This window comes from Nelumbo lutea, chromosome 2 (genome assembly GCF_056320005.1).
Source record: "Nelumbo lutea isolate HS-2025 chromosome 2, American lotus-T2T, whole genome shotgun sequence".
NCBI classification, from domain to species: domain Eukaryota; kingdom Viridiplantae; phylum Streptophyta; class Magnoliopsida; order Proteales; family Nelumbonaceae; genus Nelumbo; species Nelumbo lutea.
The window spans coordinates 90,929,807-90,952,138 of record NC_142685.1 but is presented as its reverse complement, the minus strand read 5'-3'; the positions used below and the strand labels follow the sequence as shown (position 1 = coordinate 90,952,138).

Below are 22,332 nucleotides of genomic sequence, written 5' to 3'. Positions count from 1 at the left end.
TATATTAGATTGGGTTGGTTTGAGCCAACATCTGGTCCATTGATAGAAGATAAGAATGTGGGTGTCAATGGACCAGGTTTGGTTAGAACTAATCTAAATTAAAAGAAATTTAAACAGATCGGACGGTCCAGACATTGAATTGGACCGGTTCAAAATGGTCCAAAATTTTCATTGGATTGGATTAGATTGGACCTGGTCCATTTATAACGGAGTCACATTGGATTGATTGGATCGAATTGTACCAAATCCAGTCCAATTGACACCCCCTAGATGTGAACAATTATTTTTGATAAATTTTTGCATTTTTAAATTTTTATTTCTTTCTATTTCGAGTTATTATTATATAGTTATGACATCATGCATTGACCTATCTAACTATTTGAAAGATAGAACAATCACATTTTTGGGAAATTTTAAATTTTCTATGCAATTTCCATAATTAATTGCAAAAACTAGTATTATGGCACATTATTTAATATGACAAATCTATATTATATGAGATTTGTTAGTTTTTCCATAAATTTTTATATTTTGTTTTTGTAATTTTATTTATTTTTTATTATTTAATTATGACATCATTATTTGACCCATTTTTCCAAATGGTTGGATCATTAGGGTGCAAGTTGGGCCAAATTCATACTCAACCTAGGCCCAACCCTATGCATTGGGCCTAAAGCTCACACCCAAGGTCAAGGTTGAAATATCCATTTTGGGCCCAATCCACATTGAAATTTGAAGCACTTGGGTTGGGCTCAAGCTTGGATTGGTTATAGATGTCTAAAAATATGTATGTATGTATGTACATTTCGTAAAACATAAAGGCCCAAGCTTTTGGGCTAGGCCCAGGCTCAACCTAAGGAAGGACCAAAAATCCAAGCTAGTTTGTCTAAAATTTGAAGTTGGGTGGGCTAGGCTCAAATTACTGCCTTTATGTGTCACTAACGAGACCGGATCTGCTCCTCACACATGGTGCTTCACACTGACCTCACAGGTACATCCCATCATGCATTAGGAGCAGATCCCAATTCGTCACTTACCACTAATTAAATGGAAAATTTTATATTCTAAGTTTAAAAATACAAAAGAAAGATAGCAGATTCAATTTGCAGTTTCCCCTCTGAAGGAAGAATATCATATCATTTATACTGCTCTTAGTGGTTTATTAAAGTGAAACTTGGCAAGAGACACTCATCCAATTCTCTTTATTTGTGGTTCATTCACTGTAATACACTCATCCAGTTCCCATGCTTGAAATGCAAGACACTACTTCTATATCGCATAGAAAATTGGATTTTTCATTATATTTGGTTCCTCCAAACTGTTCACTTTATATTTACTCCTTATCTGGATTTGTAATCCAAAAATACATGTCATCTGGAATGTTAGTGGGTATGTTTAGCATGTAAAAGTTAGCTGCAAGTTATGAACTGTTAGCTTAATTTGATCCTAGTAGGTGAATTAGATTTTTTTTTTTTTTTGAAAATGTTAATATATACCATAGGGAAAATTCCTTATCAATACCCTGTACTTTGGCTCGAGTGATAATTTGGTCCCCGAACTTTAAAATGCAACAATTCAATACCTGAACTTTCAAAATGTGACAATCCTGTATCTAAACTTTTAAAATGTAATAATCTAGTACCTTCTTTTAACCAGTCTGTTAATCAGCTGTTAAGTGACATTTGAAAAGTCAAAAATGCCCCAAGAATGTCATCTAATTCTCTTTATCAACCATCCAAACAATGACAATAAAATGAATAGTCTCAAACTCTAGATTGTTCCAAACAGTCACCAACTTTTTTGAATAGAAGAGGCTATGTTTTGGGACTGTTCAGTTTTTTGTCAATATTTGGATGGTTGATAAAGATAATTAGATGGCATTCAAATTCAAATGTCACGTAATGGCTGATTAACAGACTGGTTAATGGCAGGTACTGGATTGTCGCATTTTAAAGTTCAGGACCAAATTGTCACTCAAGCCAAGGTACAGGGTACTGATCAGGAATTTTCCCTATATCATAAAATTATAAATGGTCTTCAAATCTAGTGAAGTGTTATTAACCAACTCCTCAGAAATGGCCTTCTGATCAGATATTCTACCACTCCTTTCCCACCATAGAGCCCACATGATTGCTAGATGCACCACCACCAGCATGACCTCCCTTTCTTAGATATGCCTTGTATTTTTCATCCAGCCAAGAGGTTTCCTAACCAAAGCTGGACAACATCAAGAAACAAAAGTTGCTTTATAAAAATGATATCAAACTCTGGAAGAATAATCAAACAACATTGGATGAATCCATCTGGGTTTCTTTTATTGGAGCCATCTAACCTAGCAAAATGGATAACCAAATTTTGCTAGCCATATTTTTTCTTTACGACATATTTCATGGTGACATTGGGATCGATCCATAGTAGTCATACTATCAAACTGCATTGATCTGGTCTGACCCATTTTTTGGTGAAGATTCTGTTATGTCTTATAAATATGGTCGCAAGAGTGCAAGCATTTACCTTGTGTTTGTATGTCTTTCAGGGTTTTGTTATAATGTTTGTTACAAAGAGGGACTAATGAGGGTTGAATGTTGTTGTATGATTAGATGTGAACAGCTTCTCTTTGTACTAACAAGACGTTAGGATTGGTTTGATATTAGGTTAATTGGACATCTCAATGATGTCATAATCTTAGCCAAGAATCAAGTTTCATTGTTAACTTTAAGATCAATTTGTTTAGCATTATTTATTGAACGAACCATGAATATTTTCTGAACAGTTTGACAACGATTTAAATGTAATTCCATTAGAGTTTAAATCTATTAGAATCGATGTGGTTGTTTTTATCAAACGGTCAATGAATTGATTCAAAGAAATGGGTGCTGCCAAACGTGATTCTGTTTCTGAGAAATAGGAATCAAACGATTGTGCTGGTGATTCTCAGGATGAATATTCTCAAAATCCACTCTTTCCTAAAAAGATTCTAAGAATGAGAATCCCCTCAATTGATATCAAACAGAGCCTTATCCTACGGAATAAAATGAAAATTGAAGTCAATTAAGCATGGGATGTGTTCTATGCTTACATTCTTATCGAGAACCAAAAACAATGGTAAGGCACATGAATAGGCAAACCCTTCCTCAACGTAGAAAGACCTCGAGCAATTCAAAACTACACATATAACCGCAACCAATTTGTAACCCACACAACCACAAGAGAACACCATATGAAGCGGAGAAATGAGAAGCATACACTAAAGAGTGAACCGACTTCTTTATAAGAATGCCATGAGAGGCTTTGCATCATGCCCATGCTTCGATCATTCTTGCACCTACACCCATAAGACCTAAGGATATTATGGCCACCTCCACAGCCGACAAACATTGTCTTCAAAAAATAATAAAAGCTTGGATTGCAGACATTCTACAAGTAGCTACCTATGCCATTTCTGATATTGTATCATGTCTGAGTATCCTCTGCGCGCAGATGACATTTACTTGTCAAGAAAATTTAGTCAGAAATAGATGAAGAAAAAATAGTTCTAGAAGTAAATATAGAGGAAATTGGATGTAGTGGCTCATTCTGGGATTCAGCATGTGCGAGGCCATGGTACTATTCCAATTTGAACTCTTGATTCATCTTCATGAACACAATCTCCCAGAAGTACTAATGCCTCAAGATGTCCATATGAGGATAAAAACACTTTGAAAAATTACAAGGATAAACAATACTGGCTTACACGATCATTATCTTTCCTGAGATCACAATTGACAATGCGAAATCATAAGAATGTGCATGTAATGACAAGGCTGAAATTTCCTTATAAGTATTTATAGATTTGTGCGAGTCAAAAACCAACATCACATCACATAATCATATGCTTCAATAGCAAAACTTTTGAACATTGAGTATGGGTTGAAATGTCCTTATTTAGAAGAGAAAATCCCCATAGAGAAGGAAAAGAGATATCAACCTTGTTGCAACACTAGCCTTCCCATTTTCCCAATTCTTGAATGGGCTATCAACGATTCGGGTGTACCCGACAGGCCCAAATAGACTGAGACAATTATAAAGGTTCTGGTTCCATGATTATGTCAGAATTTATAATTCGGTTTGTTCTAGTTTTCATTTATCCCAAATCGAATCAGACCCAAAATAGATTATTTTGTTTGGTATATATAATATTCCATCATCTTATTATTATTTTTATCATATTATAGGTTGATAGTATCAAATTTGATAGATAGATAGGTAGATAAAGGTGTTTAACTTTTTAACATATAAAAAATTTAGAATTTTGTTTCAATTTTATTAACATTATAGGATAAAATTTTGAATTTTAGGTTACCATTTAAATTAGAAAAGTGGTTTAATGATTTCGTTACGATTATTGATTAGGTTTGGAATGTTTCTATCTAGACCAAACCCGACCCCTACCTATTGGTAGCCCTATCATGAATGGTAGCCAACTTCTAGTCAAACCACCTCTTAAAGCTCGATGAGAAAAAGTCAGTCACTTATCCTACTAAATAAAAAGAAAACTGAAGTCTATTAAGCATGAGATGTGTCCTATACTTACATTGTTATCGAAAATCAGAAACAATGATAAGGCATATGAATTGGCAAGCCCTTCCTCAAAGTAGCAACACCTCAAGCAATTCAAAATTACACATATAACCCAAGCCAATTTATAACCCACACAACCACAATATAACACCATATGAAGAAGAGAAATGAGAAGCATACACCAAAGAGTGGATCATCTTCTTTATAGTAATGCCGTGAGAGGTTTTGCATCATGCTCGCATTTCGAGCATTCTTGGCGCCTACACTCATAAGACCCAACAATATTATGGCTGCCTCCACAACGGACAAACTTTGTTCTCCAAAAATGATATAAGCTTGGATTATTGATATTCTACAACAAGTAGAGACCAATTCCACTTTTGAAGCCATATCACATCTGACCCTCCCTTACACACCCATGACATTCACCTTTCAAGAATATCCAGTCAGAAAAAGATGGAGAATAAATAGGGTATAAGTGAATATAGAGGAAACTAGTTATAGTGGATCATTTTGGGCTTTAGCATATCCGAGGCCATGGCTCATTGCTGCTCCGATTCAAATGTTTAAACCATCTTTGCCAACACAATCTCCTAGAAGTGCCAATTCCTGAAAATATCAATATGAGTTTAAAAAACTATGAAAAATTACAAGGACAACAACAACCATAAAGAAATTGTAGCCCTTCAAAAAGTTTTTGCCTATACAAACAACAACGTCATACACAACCACAGTCATTTCTAATACCACAGTTGACAATGTGAACTCATAAGAATGTGCCTACAATGAAAAGGGCGAAATTTCCTTAGAAGTATTTAAAAATTTGTACGAGTCTAATATCAACATCGTAAAAGTTTGAACATCGGTTATGGGTTGAAATGTCTTTACCTAGAAGAGTAGATCCCAAATGAGAAGAAGAGATACCAACCTTGTTGCAGTATTAGCCTTCCCATTTTTCGTATTCTTGAACGAGTTGTCAGTGGTTTGGGTCTACTTGATGGGCCCGAACAAACCAAGCCAATTATAAAGGAGTAGAGAGATGAGAAGCTTACACTGAAAAGTGGACTGACTTCTTTAAATTAATTCTATGAGAGGTTTCGCATCATGCCCACAATTCGAACATTCTTGGTGCCAACACCTATAAGACCCAACAATATTATGGTAGCCTCGACAACTAGCAAACCTTGTCCTCCAAAAATGATATAATATTGGATTACAGGCATTCTACAGCAAGCAAATAACTGTTTATCTTCTGAATTTGTATCACGTTTGAGCCACCTTTGCACACCCATGACATTCACCATCAAAGAATATCCATTCAGGAACAAATGTAGGAGAAATAGTTCTACAAGTGAATATAGAGGAAGTTAATTATAGTGGCTCATTTTGAGCTCCAATATAAGCGAGGCCATGGCTCATTACTACACCAATTCGAATGCTTGAATCATCTTTTCCAACACAATCTAGAGAGTTGTCGATTCTTGAAGATGTCAATATGAGTTTAAGAAACTAGGAAAAATTACAAGAACAACAACGACAATAAAGAAATTATGGCCCATAAAAAATTAGCATATATAAACAACGCTGGCTTACATGATTGCAATCATTCCTGATACTGTTAGACAGTGTATGCCCTTAGCTCCAATCAGAATGATGTACATTATGACATTTATTGAAAATGAATAAAGTACATATTTGATTCATGTTATAGTGGTGTGTTTCTGTGTAATACCCTTAAATTAGACACATAATGAGACTCGTGTTAGTTTAGAATGTTCACAGCCGTTGGATAAGTCTGGGGAGACTTGTCCTGCTAAGGCTGACACTGGTGTGCCGCCAAATGTTGGGGTGGCCTGTCTCAGTTGCTAGGGTGAGAACCGAGGTACATACAGTGTAGGTTTACTTGAAACTCTGAACTGGACCAGATTTCCAGTATTGCCCTGGACCTTGGAGATTAGTGGGCAAAACTGGAAAGTTACACCTGACCCCTAGACTCGATTATGATACTGCACTAGGTGTCGGATTGGGCTATCTTTGATATGCCAATCAGTGATATCCTTAGGGGGGGTCAAAACCCGGGTATGTTGGGATGGTCTGAGAATTCATCTGAGTGGGTGATCATAGTGAAAGGATCAGCCCCTTTGTCGAACAAAGGTAATGATCGGGGATGCACTCTCTCTGATGGAAACCAAGACTGGCGACAACCGATTTCAATCGTTGAAATTTGTTTTGCAAAATATATTTTATATACGGATATAAATATATATGGTTTCAAAATATTTGCAAAAGGTTTTAATTCTCGGGATCCATGTGAGTAGAGAGTGCAACATTGTTCCTTGCAGCCGAGGGAGAGGTCCTCTCTTGTCAGGCAGTGTTTGATCATTATGGGTTGAGAGGTTAAGTGTAAGGCCATTGAGGGTAATACCTGATGGGCTAATCTTGCATATGCCCATAGTCCCTAGGTGTTACAAGGTGGCTTGCCCCAGGGACCACTTTGTGTAAGTGTTGGACCCATAGAGTCCATGTGCTGGGCTCAAGGGGTTCACTGGGCTTTCTAGTGAATTCGGCTAAACCTTGTAACAAAGGTTGGGCCGAACCCTTGTGGCTGATGTGTAGATCAATTCTTGGGTCCCACGCCATACAAGAAAGCCCAACTGGGCAGCAATTTGGAAGGCTAAGTGAGCACATATACTTATTGGGCCTAAAGCCCATTTCGAATTGGGCTGATTTGATCAGTTAAATAAAGGGGAAAATCTGAGATTAGATTAGTAGATATATAGGGTCTTACCCTATCCACTCAGAGAGTCCAAATCTGAATACAGATTCAGATCTGAAAACCTCCCGATAAGATTAGGAGAGGGCTGATCTAATCTGCAGATAAGATAAGGGTATATCATTATCACTTAAAGAAAATTCTGATCCAAATATGATTTGGATCAGCAATTCCTAATGGGATTAGGAGTTGATCACTTTAAGATTATAAAAGGAGGAGGGGGCGGCAGCCTATTAGAAGATCACATTCTCACCTACAAAGAAGAGATTACAGAAGAGAGAAAATAGCTTCCAGTAAGATAGCGCTGATTTCTCCTTGTCGCCTCCTTCCTGCCACCGCCGCCATTGCCAATGCATCTCCACGACGGTAGGAGTGATCAAGAATGGTTCTTGATATCAGTCCTTTGTGAAAGGGCTAACTGGAAGTAGTGCTCATGTGTCATCCAGCTGATTCTTGTGAAGGATCTGGTTCTTTAGAAGAACACTGTTGATTCTGCTCCATCCTACACTGTTGATTTTGCTCCATCCTACACTGCGCCATCTTCAGTGGGAGTAGTCTTTGGTTCCTTCCTTGGGCGTGAACACCTCCATTGGGAGATATTGTTTCTCCATATCAGGTATATCCCTCTCCTACTTCTGTTTTCAGATCTGGTTTGATTTAGGGTTCAAGGTTGATCCTTGAAAATGCAGATTTTCTAAAACAGGGAATGCTATTCCCAAATGAGGGGAGAGGAAATTTTTGAAAATTCGCCTAACCTACCTGCAGGGTTCGGCCATCCATATGATGGATCTCTCATTCCTTCAGTGGTATCAGAGCCAGGTTCAAGTCATGAATAGACCTATTCATGGGCTGGGTGGCCCAATGGGCCGGCCTGGCCCAACCCAACCCCCGGACGGGCTTGAATAGGCTTTTTGGCTCGTGTGCTTAACCTTAGGCCAAAAAGCCCGACCCGCATAAAATTCGAGCCAGGCTCGGGCTTTGCCAAAATATCCCGGCCCGAGCCCGGCCCGGCCCGACCTATAGTTAAACCTAAGTAAAAACCCTATGTAATGTCCATTTGAATAAATTTTTTTGATTTGAGAAGGTTGTTGATTCACTTGTAGGTCCATTGTCCATTTAAATAGGGGAAAAGCACCTAAATTAAAATAGATAATGTCTATTTGAATAGGGAAAATTTTGATTTTCTTTTATTAGGTCAGGCTTCGGGCTCAGGCTCGGGCTTCGGGCTTTTTATCAGGGTCAGGCTCGGGCCCAAGTTCTAGGCCTGTTGGTCGGGCCAGGCTCGAGCTCGGGCCTATTATTTTTCTGTTAATGAACACTAAAAGCCCGGCCCGAGCCTGGCTTGGCCCGGCCCATGAACAGGTCTAGTCAAGAACCAAATTAAACCAGATCTGAACCTGCGCAAATGGGTAGAAGGCGTTATACCCGATTTGTGCAGATTAGGGTTTTTCTAGAAAATTATTTCCCAGATAAAGGGCGATTGATCTGAAATTAATTTTTATGAATCTGGATTTTTATTAAGAATTGTTCTTTATACTTTTCTTGATTTATGGGTTGTTCTTACAAGTGGAGATCGAAATCTTTTTCTGGCTCATGACAATCTGCGATTTGAAGTTTCTTGATTTATTCATTACATTTGGTCTGTAAAATAATTTTTTTTCTATTTTTTAGACTGAATGTATAGGATTTGATCTTATGTAATATTAATAGAAATTTAAGGGTTTCTATTTTATTATTTTTTGGATCGAAGAAGGCGGTGCAGGAAGGAGATTCCGCAGATGGGAAAATTGCTATCTGCGATTTGCAGTTTATGAAACTACACCGTGATCTAACCTCTGTTTTGTAGGATGGAATGTGCGAACAACCCTCTTTGATTGATTCTTGCTTTTTTCATTAGTATTTAATTTCAGATCAGTTTCTTGGATTAAATCATTAATTAAAGATCAAACCCTAGACCCATTTGAACCAGATTGGTCCAAATTGGTTGGACCGAATCCAGGGTTCGATGGAGGCTGATTGTCATCCCTAATTTCCCACTGATGGGCCTAAGGATTGATAATTAATTAAGAGTTTAATTCGGCCCAACCTGTAAGGCCCAGTTTTAAATTGTTAAAACTGCTAAAAGCCCACATTTGTAGGAAAGCTATATGGGTCGAACTGCTAAACCCTAATTCGGCCCATATATCTAGATAATGTTAATTGTTAATGTTATGGATTAAAATGAGCTTTCATTATGGGCTTTACAGATATTTAATTGATTGGATCAATTTATCCCCGCCTGTGATGTATGGATGTGTGATGTGACACGTTCATGGGCCATAAGTACTTGGCTCATGCAGATTCGACAGTGACTCTTGCGCACACCATGGCTGAATGCACATCATTGCCATGGTGTCCCTAAAGATCATTAGATGATCTCCCTCAGTGGTGGGCACCACACCTCCTGAAGAGGATACGTGCGGAACCCTATCCGATTAGGCCCACCTAAATCTGGCTTTATGAAAGTTAGTGGGAGCCACTCTGGTTTGACCTAAATTAAGCTAGGGCGTAATTATTGTTCCCTCCAACAATATGAGTGCATGTGATAGGGAGATTCATATGATGAACTCTCTAAAGGCCTCCCATCAAGCATGAAGATGGGTCCTTCAGTAATGAGGAAACACACCAGAAAATGGGCTATCCATTTGTTGTTGGATTTGTCTGAGTGTTTCATAAGATGATAGGGGCGTCATAGACTGATGTGGGAGGGGGTCTTCACTAGAAAATGGGAACTCTCTCACGGTACCTTGGTGTTCACGAATATGATGGGTGAGCACTCACTGGACAAAAAGGTTTAACTTTAAATGGCTCTGAACCTTATCTGATAGAGGCCAAAGGGAAAGCTCATATGTTGAGTGGATATGATCCTTCACAGAGATGTTGTGGGGTTTTGCAGCTGAAACAGTTGGCTCCATGCACCCTATATGATCTCCCACATTTTTAGAGACAAGTTCCTATCTCCTTCACTGAGATAGGAGGGAAATCTCAAAGATGAACAAATAGGAATAGAACATAGATTAAAAGCCATATCTATGTAGATAACATGAATCAAATTAGGTTGTGGACTGATGTTTGCTCTTTTATCAGAAAATGGCAAACGGACAATTTGCAAAGCTTCTTGATGACAACAAGTTTAAGGGCCCAAACTATGCCGACAGGTATCGTCACCTTATGCTGGTCTTAAGCTCAAAAAAACTGGATAAGGTGGCCAAGAATCCTGCTCCGGATCGTCCGGGAGATAGGGCTTCTGAGGCCCAGAGAAGGGAATACCAAGAATGGGAGGACAAAAACTCCCTGGCCCACTGCTATATCATTGCCTCGTTGGATAATCCAATACAAAGGCAGTTCGATCAGATCGAACTTTCCAAGGACAAATTGGATAGTCTCAAGACAATGTATGAAGAGCAGAACCGTTCTACTCGGTAGAAGGTCTTGAAGCAAATCATGACCGCGTAGATGTCCAAGGGCCAATAAGTTCACAACCATTGTCTTCAAATGATGGGATACATTAACAAACTGGAGGCTCTTGGATCCGGGCTGGATCTGGTAACCCAGATAGACGCCATTCTCAACTCTTTGCCTCTGTCCTTCAATTCATTCATCATGAACTACAACATGAACAAGTTGAATGTCAGCTTATAGAAACTTAGCAATATGTTGCAGAGTGATGAAGAATTGATTAAGAAAGATGAGCCCATAGCCATGCTTGTTGAAGCAGGCAAATCGGGCAAGAAGAGGAGTGCAAAGAGAAAGCCCCAGAAGAAGGCCACCAAACCCAAGAAGCAGAGGAAAGACAAGGCATCAGATGCATGTCACTATTGCAAACAGACCGGCCACTGGAAGAGGAATTGTCCTCAATACCTAGAATCCAAGAAAGGTAATTTCGAATCTTGTGTCATAGAAACCAATTTGTTGGTAGCTTCTACGTCCTGGTGTATTAACTCTGGGGCTTTAACTCATGCGTGTAACTCACTACAGGGGTTCAAGGTAAGCAGAAGGTTGAGTGAAGGAGAAGCAACGCTTTACTTGGGGACTTCTACAAGTGTTGCAGTTGTGGCCATAGGAACCATAGAGTTAATTTTTAGAGAATGAATAATTGTACTTAAAGCTTGTCTTTATGTACATAATTTAAGAAGAATTTTGATTTCTAACTCAACACTGTGTGCGGATAGTTATTTTGTCTTCTTTAGTAATACGATTACTATTAAAAGAAATAACAGATTTATTGCATACGGGGAACTAGAGAACGGTCTCTATGTTCTACATCCTTCTCTAGAAACTAATATAACCGAAAGTACATCGGCTGATATCCCCAAGAAAAGAATCCGTGATACAGTTAATCCCAAGTGCCTGTGGCATTACCGACTTGGCCATATCGGTGTTGACAGTATCACAAGGCTGGTAAAGGATGGTCATTTGGATTTTCTAACTGTAGAAGGTCTTTCCACTTGTGAGCCTTGCCTTGAGGGTAAGATGACAAAACGACCATTTAACGGTAAGCCTGAAAGATGTATAGGCACGCTTGACCTTATACATAGTGATGTATGTGGTCCCCTGAGTACTAGGACTCATAACCAGCACGTGTATTTCATTATATTCACTGATGATTATTCTCGGTATGGTTACGTGTACCTAATGAGACACAAGTCTGAATCCTTTGAAAAGTTCAAAAAGTTCAGACAAGAGGTCGAGAAACAGTTAGGAAGAGAAATTAAGGCCCTTCGACCAGATCAATATGGCGAGTATCTCTTTGACAAATTCAGGGACTACTTGAAGGTCAATGGGATATTATCACAATTGGCTCCTCTTACTACACTGTAGCTTAACGGTGTTTCAGAGATGAGGAATAGGACCTTATTAGATATGGTCCAATCATTTCTCATACACTCAGAGTTACCCCCATCCTTTTGGGGTTATGCATTAGAGACTACAGTATACGTGCTGAATCGGGTTCCAACCAAATCGGCTCCAAATACTCCATACGAACTTTGGACCAAAAAGAAACCAAGTGTCAAACACTTGAAGATTTGGGGTTGTCCTACGCACATTAAAAGAATGAGTGCGGACAAGTTGGAACCCAAGACCAGTCGTTGCCTATTCATAGGCTACCCAAAAGGCTCTATGGGTTACCTATTCTATGACCCAAGTGAGCAGAAGGTGTTCTGCAATCGAAATGCACAGTTCTTGGAAAGTGATTATATCCTGAACAATCATCGTCAGGAAGTTGTTCTTGATGAGGAGAGCTCAGGTTCAGCAGGAGGTGTCCCACAGGTTCCAGGTATTGACCAACCTAGAAGATCTACCCGAGTATCCAGGCCACTAGTCCATTTTGGTTATGATCAGGATAGTTACCTGGTGGAAGCCTTGACTAGTGAGGAGGATCCCGTGACTTATGCGAAAGCTATGTTGGACATAGATTCCCTGAAGTAGGTAGATGCCATGAGAGCTAAGATGGACTCAATGGAGTCCAATGGAGTTTGGACTCTAGTAGATCCGCCCCCCGGGGTAAAAGCAATTGGTTGCAAATGGATCTATAAGAGGAAGAAGGGCCCCGACGGTAAGGTTAAGACTTACAAAGCTCGTCTGGTGGCGAAAGGGTATACTCAGAAAGAGGGCATCAATTATGAGGAAACCTTTTCGCCCGTGGCCATGCTTAAATCCATTAGGATCCTGCTAGCTATAGCAGCATACCATGACTACGAGATTGGAAAATGGATATCAAAACTACATTCCTAAATGGAAATCTTACTGAAGATATCTATATGCAGCAACCACAAGTTTTCTTAGCTGTGGGTCAGGAACACATGGTATGTAAGTTAAATAGATCCATATATGGACTTAAGCAAGCTTCTAGTAGTTGGAACATCTGGTTTGACTCTACTGTCAAAAAGTTTGACTTTGAGCAGAATTCAGATGAGCCCTGTGTTTACAGGAAGTCAAGTGGGGATAAGGTTATGTTCTTGGTTTTGTGTGTAGACGATATTCTACTCATTAGGAATGATATAGGAATGTTGACTACAGTGAAAGTATGACTTTCACAGCAATTCTCCATGAAAGATCTTGGAGAAGCCTCCTATATACTGGGTCTTCGACTCTATAGAGATAGATCGAAGCGGATAATAGGATTATCCCAATCTGCTTACTTTGACAAAATTGTCAAGAGATACAACATGGAGAACTCCAAGAAGGGAAATTTTCCTTTCAGGCACGGAGTCACTCTTTCCAAGAAGATGTCTCCCAAGACCTCTGAGGAGATTGAGGGCATGAAAGACGTTCCCTATGCCTCAGCCATAGGGAGCATCATGTATATCATGCTGTGCACTCGTCCTAACATTGCTCAGGTAGTGAGTGTGGTAAGCAGATTCCAGACCAACCCAGGGCAGGAGCATTGGACTGCTGTGAAAAATATACTTAAGTACCTTCGAAGGACAAAAGAGTTTTGTCTGGTATTTGAAGGTAGCTCACTACAGATCCAAGGGTATACTGATATCGACTACCAGCCAGATCCAAATGGTAGAATGTCTACATCTGGTTATATCTTCACAATAGGATCGTGTGTTGTTTGCTGAAAGTCCTGAGTAGCAAAAATAACAGTCCACAACCCAAGCCGATTACATTGTCGTAAGTGAGACTGCCTTTTGAATGAAGGTGTTCATTCTGGAATTTGGAATTCCACACATCACCCATTTCACTGTTGTGTGACAACATTGGATCTACGAAGATTGATGTTAAGAGGTAGCATCAGCGGAGAATGTGGCAGACCCATTGACTAAGCCACACATACATAAAGTGTTTGAGAAATACGTAGAAAGTCTGGGACTCTGGCTTGTACCCAATTGGACCTAAGTGCAAGTGGGAGTTGTTTGACAGTGTATGCCCTTAGCTCCAATCAGAATGATGTACATTATAAAATTTATTGAAAATGAATAAAGTACATATTTGATTCATGTTATAGTGGTGTGCTTCTGTATAATACCCTTAAACTGGACACATAATGAGACTCGTGTTAGTTTAGAATGTTCGCAGTCGTTGGATAAGTTTGGGGAGACTTATCCTGCTAAGGTTGACACTGGTGTGCCGCCAAGTGTTGGGGTGGCCTATCTTAGCTGCCAGGGTGAGACCCGAGGTACATGCAATGTAGGTTTACTTAAAACCCTGAACTGGACCAGATTTCTAGTATTGCCCTGGACCTTGGAGATTAGTGGGAAAAACTGGAAAATTACACCTGACCCCTAGACTCGATTATGATACTGCACTAGGTGTTGGATTGGGTTGTCTTTGATATGCCAATCAGTGACATCCTTAGAGGGGGTCAAAACCTGGGTATGTTGGGACGGATTGAGAATTCATCTGAGTGGGTGATCATACTGACAGGATCAGCCCCTTTTTCAGAAAAAGGTAATGATCGGGGATGCATTCTCTCTGATAGAAACCAAGACTGCCGGCAGCCGATTTCAATCGTTGAAATTTGTTTTGCAAAATATATTTTATATACATATATATATATATATATATATATATATATATATATATATATATATATTGGTTTCAAAATGTTTGCAAAAGGTTTTAACTCCCAGGATCCATGTGAGTAGAGAGTGCAGCACTGTACCTTACAGCCGAGGGAGAGGTCATCTTTTGTTGGACAATGTTTAATCATTATGGGTTGAGAAGTTAAGGGTAAGGCCATTGAGGGTAATACATGATGGGTTAATCTTGCATCTGTACATAGTACCTAGGTGTTACAATGTGGCTTGGCCCAGGGACCACTTAGTGTAAGTGTTGGGCCCATAGAATCCATGTGATGGGCTCAAGGGGTTTACTGGGCTTTTTAGTGAATTCGGCCAGGCCTTGTAACAAAGGCTGGGTCAAACCCTTGTGGCTGATGTGTAGATCAATGCTTGGGTCCCACGCCATACAAGGAAGCCCAACTGGGCAGTAGTTTGGAAGGCTAAGTGAGAACATATACTTATTGGGCCTAAAGCCCATTTTGAACTGGGCTGATTTGATCAATTAAATAAAGGGGTGGATCCGGAATTAGATTAGCAGATAGGATAGGGTCTTACCCTATCCACTCAAAGAGTCCAAATCTGAATACAAATTCAGATCTGGAAACCTCCTGATAAGATAAGGGTATATCCTGATCACTTAAAGGGAATTCTGATTCAAATATGATTTGGATCAGCAACTCCTAATGGGATTAGGAGCTGATCCCTTTAAGATTATAAAAGGAGGAGGGGTGGCAGCCTATTAGAAGATCACATTCTCACCTACAGAGAAGAGATACAGAAGAGAGAAAATAGCTTCTAGTAAGACTGCGTTGATTTCTCCCTGTTGCTGCCGCCATTGCCAGTGCATCTCCATGACAGTAGGAGTGATCAAGAACGTTCTTGATATCAGTCCTTTGTGAAAGGGCTGATTGGAAGTAGTGCTCACATGCCGTTCAACTAATTCTTGTGAAGGATCTTGTTCTTTGGAAAAACACTGTTGATTCTGCTCCATCCTACGCTGTGCCATCTTCAGTGGGAGCAATCTTTGGTTCTTTCCTTGGGTGTGAACACCTCCATTGGGAGATATTGTTTCTCCGTATCAGGTATATCCCTCTCCTGCTTTTGTTTTCAGATCTGGTTCGATTTAGGATTCAAAATTGATCCTTGAAAATGCAGATTTTCCAAAATAGGGAATGTGATTCCCAGATGAGGGGAGAGGAAATTTTTGAAATTTTGCCTAACCTACCCGCAGGGTTCGGCCATCCATATGATAGATCTTTCATTCCTTTAGATACCACACTTGGTAATGCGTACTCATAATAATGTGCCTGCAATGACAAGACTGAAATTTCTTTAGAAGTATTTATTAATTTGTAAAAGTCCAAAATCAACATTGCACAATAGAATCATATGCTTCAATAGAAAAAGTTAAAAATCGAGCATGGCTTAGAAATATCCTTACCTAGAAGAGCAATCCCAATGGAGAAGAAAAAGAGATACCAATGTTTTGTAGCACTAACCTTCTCATTTTCTATAATCCTGAAAGGGCTATCAACGATTTGGGTCTACCCGACGGGCCCAAACAAGCTGAACCAATTATAAAGGTTTTGGTTTCATGATTATGTTGGAATGAATAATTGGGTGGGTTTCGATTACCACCCCTCCTGATACGATTCATACTGAAAACTGATTATTTTGTTTAGTATATAAAATATTTCTTTCATTTTCTAATAACTTTTATCATATTATGGGTTTATAGTGTCAAATCTGATAGATAAATGGATAAAGGTGTTTAACTTTTTAACATATATATGATTTAGAACTTTTCTATCAATTTTGTTAATGTTATAACATCAAAATTTGAATTTTAGTTACCTTTTAAATCAGAAAAGTGGTTTAATGTTTATCTTGTTCGCTTTTTAACCTATTTCATTGTTCAAACCTAAGTTTTAAGTTAACAAGGACTATTTTGGGTCAATGATTTTGTTTCAATTATTCATCGGTTCAGGGTTGCTTTTACCTAGACCAGACCTGTACCCCACCCATTAACAACCTTATCTTGAATGGTGACTAACATCCACTTGAGTCACCTGTTAAAGTTTGATGAGAAACATTAAACCACTTATCCTATGGAGTTAAATGAAAGTGGAAGTCCATTAAGCATGGGATGTGTCATATACTTACATTGTTACCAAAAATCGAAAACGATGGAAAGGCACATGAGTCGGGAAGCCCTCCTCAAAGTAGCAAGGTCTCGAGTAATCCAACCTAGACATGTGATCCAAGCCAATTAGTAAACCACACGACCACAAGAGAACATCAAATGAAGCGGAGAAATGAGAAACTTGCACTAAAGAGTGGATAGACTTCTTTATAGTAATGTCGTGAGAGGTTTTGTAGCATACCCGCATTTCGATCATTCTTGGTGTTTGCACCCATAAGACCCTTGTATATTATGGGCGCCTCCACAACCAACAAACATTGTCTTCCATAAATGACAAAAACTTAGATTATAAACATTATACAACAAGCAAATACCTATGCCACTTCCGAATCCGTATCACGTCTGAGTCTCCTTTCTATGCCCAAGACATTCACCTATCAAGAATATCCAATAAAAAATAGATGGAGAAAAAACTAAAAAAAATTGCAGGGACATTAACGACAATAAAGAAATTGCAGCCCATAAAAAAGTTTTAGCATATACATACAATGCTAGCTTGCATGATCGCAATCATTCCCGATACCGCAGTTGACAGTGCGAATTCATACGAATGTGCCTACAATGACAAGGCTAAAATTGCTTTAGAAGTATTTATTAAATTGTGTGAATCTAAAATCAACATTGTATGACAGAATCATATGCTTCAATAGCAAAAGTTTGAACATCGAGTATGGGTTGGAAATGTCCTTACCTAGAAGAGCATATCCCAATAGAGTAGAAAAAGAGATACCAACCTTGCAGGAGCACTAGCCTTTTTATTTTTCATATTCTTGCAAGGGATACCAACAATTTGGGTTTTTCCGATAGGACCGAATAAACTGAGCCAATTATAAAGGTTCTAGTTTTCACCCCTCCTGAACCGAATCATACACAAAATGGATTATTTTGTTTAGTATATATAATATTTCCTTCATTTTCTTAAAATTTTATTGTATTATAGGTTTATAGTGTCAAATCTGATAGATAGATAGATAGATAGATAGATAAAGGTGTTAAACTTTTTTGACATATAAATAATTTAGAATTTGTCTATCAATTTTATTAACATGATAAGATCAAATTTTGAGTTTTACTTTACCATTTAAATATGAAAAATGGTTTTGTGTTTAACTGATTCAGTTTTTAACCTATGTTATTGCTGAAACCTAAATTTTAGTTAACAAGGACGGTTCTGGGTCTATGATTTTGTCTTGATTATTGATTGGTTTGGGATTGCTTCTTCCAAGAGAAAACTTGGACCCTACCCGTTGACATCCCTATCTTGAATGGCAGCCAACTTTCAATTGAGCCACCTCTTAAAGCTTGATGAGAAGCTGTCAGCCATGTATTCTATGGAATAAAAACAAAAATGAAGTCCAAATGTGTCCTACACTTACATTGTTATTAAAACCTGGAAACAATGGTAAGATACATGAGTCGGCAAGCCCTTCCTCAAAGTTGCAAAACCACAAGAGAACACCAAACGAATTAGAGAAATGGGAAGCTTACATCAAAGAGTCAACTAACTTCTTTAGAATAATGTCATGAGAGATTTCGCAGCATGCCTGCGACTCGAGCATTCTTGGAACCTAAACGCATAAGACCCAACGATATTATGGTTGCTTCCACAATCGACAAATATTGTCTTCCAAAAATGATATAAGCTTGGATTAAAGACATTCTGGTACATACCTTTGCTTGATGGTTCATAACTAATTACATTAAATTGGCACATATTGCTTCGGGGACTCTATCCTTTTGAATCAATAAAAGTCGTTGGAAGAATCAGTGCTGAAGTAAATATGTGCGTATTTAGAAAAAATTAAGAAATATTTTTATCAAAGAACTCTAGGGAAATCAGATCCACTATAAGAGGTATTCAGGAGCCAAAACCTCTGCCTACCTGAGGGTATATTCTTATTAATAAGTTATTAGTATATTAACTAACGACATAAAGAGTAAATAAATATAAACCTTTGGGAATGGCAAAAGAACTCAAACTCAACTAAACCTAGTTTCAAGTATACAGGGTTGGCTACATGAATCCTTTTCTGCCATTCAACTCTGTTCGTTGTCATATAAAAAAGCAATTACCAAATATTGGTCCTATGTAATGTTTCAAAAAATAACCTGGAACCAGAACCGTTCTGACCACCAGTTTCTAGATTGATAGTTCGATCATCTGATTTGAACAGTCAGCCCATTTTAACAAAAAATTAAAAAAAATAATTTAAATAAAAAAGGGACAATAACCATTGAACGGGTTGATGGTTTGATTGGCCAGGTCAATAGGTTGTTAACTAATTCAACGACAGTTCAAAAACCATGGTCTTAGCAATCTGTAGGGGTGGATTCGAGTTGAGCCGAGCCAAATACTTGGCCATTCGAGCTTGGCTCGCAGAAATAGTATCAGGCTTGAGCTCGGCTCGGTTCATAGCTCACAAGTTTGAACTCGAGCTCGACCATAACAGTTTTTTTCAAAAAATGAAAATTATATGTATAAAATTATTTTTTATTTTTAGACAAAAATAGGAATTATAAAAAGGGTTTAATATATATACCTATATTTACAAAAATTAATTATAAAAATATATAATATTATAATATTATATATATAAAATAAATATAAAAATTATTTACTATTATACATATATATATGTACGTATGTATGTATTTATATATAATAAAAAATGTTTTATTTAATACTAGGCTCACAAGCCTCACGACTCAAACTTCATTGAACTCGAGCTTGAATCGATTAGCAAACGAACCTGTATATTAGACTGAAATTTGTGTCAAAGCTCCATTTAAACCAGCCAAACCGAACCATTTATGAGCTGTAAAAAACTCAACCCGTGGCCACTCCTATCTATATGGGTCTTGCGAGGGGTGGACTGGACGGTTCCTACTCTCAGTGTGGAACCTTCATTCTCACACATTTCAACACAAGACTTTACCATTATACCAACAAATTGCATTAATTGTCATATCTTACTCTATTGATAGGCTGGTTGCAAAATATAGGCCTTCACAGGTGGTATCAATGTGCCAGTTATTTAGAGGCCTCAATATTCTTATTTCTTATGTTGTTCTCTGTTTATTTCCTATGTGCAGGCCAGGCAATTGCTTGCTGTGAGAGGGGTCTATCCTATTTTGGCCAGTCCTAATGTGGTAAGGCTTTTGCTCTTGATTACCCGATTATTAAGAAGATGGAAGACATATTCTGTCCCTTTCCCCATAAAATAATAATTAGAACCACTGAAAGATGGGACAGACTCTATAAGTATAGGAACACCATCATACATGAGAAAAACATTAGAACTCATACACAAGTTATTTACAGAGGATTGATGAAACTGAAATTAAAACATAGAGCTGCTTGCCCTGGGCTTGGACAGTGCTTGAAACTGAAATTAAAGAAGTCTATTAAAAAACTGAAAGCTGTATCTATGACTACTAAAATTAATAGGCTATGTTTTGTGGTAATAGTAGGGGTGCAGCTTGGGTTAGATTGAGCATTTGTTAAATTCGAATGAGTTGAACACTAATTCAAGCTTGATGTAGTTGAAGTTCAAAATTAAGGCAACCCTAGGTAATAGATCGCTTAAAAGAGTCAGATCCTTAGCTGATCTTGAAGGGATGGACCAAACCAAAGATGATCTCATGGTCTAGAACCAACAGTAGTTGATTTTAGCAGGAGACGGGGATCAGTCTGGGATGTTCCAAATGTCTTTGAAGCTTGAATCTAATGAAGTGACATTGGATCAGACACAAGAAATGCTAAGAATTATCCACCCATGAAGGGAGAAGTGTATTAATTCAAATTCTGCTTATTCAGTTGGGTTCCCTTTTCTTTTCTGAGCAAGGGAAGTCAATTTCCTTGTGTATTAGACCTTATCAAGCGATATTATGTGATACACACCAACATGGGTCCGTATAAGATCAATACACACAACTAATAGGATACACCTCCAAATGTAGTGTAACTTGTATTATTTGCACAACTGTGGATTTCATGACATCTTGAGATTGCAAAGTACAATTCGCGAACTTAATGGGTTTATAGGGAAGCAAAACTTTACCAAGCAATGGTGTCGTGGTGTAGTTGGTTATCACGTCAGTCTAACACACTGAAGGTCTCCGGTTCGAGTCCGGGCGACGCCATTTCTATTACTTCTAATTGTCTACCTAGCTGGCCAGCTGGCTATCAAAGTGCACATGCTATAGGTCCATATGTCCATGGCTATGGTGGTGTCTGATAAAACTGAAATTTGAAAACCAAAATTCTTCTGTTTTTTTTTTCTGTTTTTTAAAATGTATCTAATATTAAAAGAAATGAAGAGATTAGTCATTGGCGGTGTTGGGCATTTTCTTATTTATCATATTTATTTTTGTTTAATATAAAAATCATATAATATTAGAGATGATAGGGTGTCAATGGACCGGTTTTGGATTGAACCCCGCCCAAACCCAAAGCATTTATTGGATTGGATTGGACTTGGTCCATCCATAATGAATTTATATAGGATTAGGTTGGATTGAGCCAATATCTAGTCTATTGATAGAAGATAAGAACGTAGGTGTCAATGGACCAGGTTTGGATTAGAATTAGGGAAAATTCCTGATAGATACCCTATACTTTAGGCCAATTTAGTATCCGAACTTTAAAATGCGACAATATAATACCCGAACTTTCATTTTGCAATAATCTAATACCTGGCGTTAATTCACCGTTGAGTGTCATGGAAAAAGACACGAATGCCCCTTAAGTTTTATCTAATTTTTTACTATTCACCGCCACTGTTCCCCACCACAGGAGAAAACCAGTGTGGTTCCAGTCTATGGACACTGTTCACTGCCATTGTTCCCGCACTGTTCATCTTCTTCATAGATAAGCAGAGCGGCAACAGAGAAGCAAAGAGAGTCAACTCGATGCAGAACGGGTTCAAATTTGCTGCCGCTCTGCTTCTTTGTGAAGAAGATGAACACCGTCACCAAGTTGAACTGTACATTAGATTTGAACACCGTCACCAGATTTGAACTGTTCATCTTCTTCACAAAGAAGCAGAGCGGCGGCAGATCTGATCACCATCACCAAGTTGGAGCGGAAGTTCAACCATCGAATCGACTCTCTTAAGCTTGGAGCATTTGGAGTCGTTGGTGCTGAACACTGTTCACCGCCACTGTTCGACTCTCTTGAACATCATGCATTGACAAGGACAGTTCTGAGTTATTATTATAAAAGCTCATTTTTTTAGTTACCAATG

General features: G+C 38.4%; 1 non-coding gene across 1 annotated transcript; it reads left to right on the top strand.

The window, feature by feature from the left end:
- The first annotated feature begins 21,155 nt into the window (after window positions 1–21,155).
- Window positions 21,156–21,229, top strand: TRNAV-AAC (transfer RNA valine (anticodon AAC)). The gene has a single exon. It is a non-coding gene; the product is annotated as a tRNA-Val (tRNA).
- The last annotated feature ends 1,103 nt before the right edge of the window (window positions 21,230–22,332 follow it).